Raw genomic sequence first — 2,109 nt, forward strand, 5'->3', positions numbered from 1 at the left:
AATGTGTATGGTCGCCAGTACCTTGATGGAACAACAAAATTAATGCAATCAATGAACTCTTCTTGCTGGGTTCCAAGTCATTCCTATCCTTACTTTCACTCTCCACTTCCTCCTCCCTTCTCACTATACGAAGATGATAACTTGATGCCAAAAAATGAGGGTGGTCAAGGTGCACTCATCAAAGTTCTCTAGCTACTACCACCCCCCAAAAGTCCCTGTTCCTTGTACATTCATAACTTGTCTACTTTGCTTTGACCTTGAGCATCTGAAGTTCGGTGTTTGCTAAACACCTGGTTGACATGTTGTGATCTTCTACTTTCAATTCCTTTATCTTTTGTTGCTTTCTCTGTTATCTTCATTTAAATTGAGTACATACTGCACAAACATATAAGTACAAATGCAGAACTGCCTGCCTCTACCACACACATTTCTATAACTCAAACCACCTATCACAACCACCTAAGGTATACTTACAGTTCACTGACATTGCAGAATGAACACCAGTGATACAAAATTTTTCAATGAACAACTCGAGTACTAAATGGCGAGAGCCACAAAATTAACAAGTGAACAAGATTAATAAAATGTTAAATGTTCTGTTTCTGAGGATTTTTCTTTGGTGAATAACAACCCTACATCAAAATTACCCAAATGACTAGTTGAACATTTGATTTCTCTTCTATGGAGAATTTTCATGAATAGCAACAAATATAATCGGATCCTTTCATTCGCAAAAACTTTTAATCAACTGCTTTTAGTGCTGGTAACTACAGAAAAAGTTGATTAAATTGATATCATTAAGATTCCTATAAATGTACGAAATTATTTACTCATATGAAAATGATTTAAAAAAATAAAATTCTTAACCCAAAACTAGTTTATGAAGGTCAATTAAAAAGTGATTGCTACGGGCATTACCTCTCCATCTTGGCTGAAAAAATGAATAAATAAATACTTTTCCCATGGCTGTTAGTGGTCAATATATTGCCTTTGCTTTTGTAAAGTTAGTATATGCTGTCACCAAATTCTTGCTATACAAAGTTCTGTGCTTTTCGTAAAGTGCAAAATACAGAAGTCATCTAATAAATCTTGGCTGCAACTACTCTTTCCGATATCTATTATCTACTATATAGAGACTGATATTCTGTAATATAAAATAAATGGAAAATGCATTTTTTTTTTGCAACCTCAATGGGTTAAACAAAAATTCTCAGTTAACTTTATGAGGCTAGTGATTATATTTGATATATCAGTTTAGTCAGAGTTAACTCATTTTTATTGTTATTGTTATTTTCTGCATTGTCGAAATATGGTGGACGTTCTACGTATGGGCAGCATACGGTTGATTTTAGAAGGTGTCTATTGATGTATTAAGTTGTGTTGTGATGTCATAGAAGACAAGATGGAGGAGGCAGCATCTGGTGGATGTAAACAAAAACACGGGGAGAAAGAGACACGTGTGTGTGCTGTTTGTTTGGTAGGGGAGAGCTCTTTGTCGAGTAGGATTTTTTGGGCTGTAAGTCTTGTTGTGGTGTTGTTCAAAGGTGTATTTTTTATTGTGAGTGGTCCCCAGAAGATGTTTATATGTAAGTGTTTACATAATAAAAATATGGAATGTAGTCCATATATATATAAGTCTAAAAACTAAAGAGGTCAACCAGATTGCTTGCAGAAATGTGATCAGACTAGAGACGCTAAAGATGACGTATATACAATAAGTATGTAGGCTAAGATAACATGCCGTCACCTGTAGTCATTCAATTGTTTATAAACATTAGTCCAAGCTCCCTGCTTGAGACAACTACCCCGACCTATAATTCCAACGGCTACGTGATCTGTAGCGTGTCTCTTTTTTTTGTGTTCGTATGAAACTATGTCATTTGTATGTATGTTCATATGTTTCGAACTACTGTCTGTTCCTTCATAACTTGTAACAGAGATGGTAGACGAGCAGAACAGAGTTAGCTATCGTCATTAGAAGACCTTTACCTCTTTACCTAAGCTTTATCATGTAGAGGAATAGGATTAGCCATCATCATTGGCAGAAGCGATCAAGCTATCGTTATTAGAAGACTTGTACAATCATATCTGATCTTCAGCATGTAAAAC

This window comes from Macrobrachium nipponense, chromosome 27 (assembly GCF_015104395.2).
Source record: "Macrobrachium nipponense isolate FS-2020 chromosome 27, ASM1510439v2, whole genome shotgun sequence".
In the NCBI taxonomy this organism is placed as follows: domain Eukaryota; kingdom Metazoa; phylum Arthropoda; class Malacostraca; order Decapoda; family Palaemonidae; genus Macrobrachium; species Macrobrachium nipponense.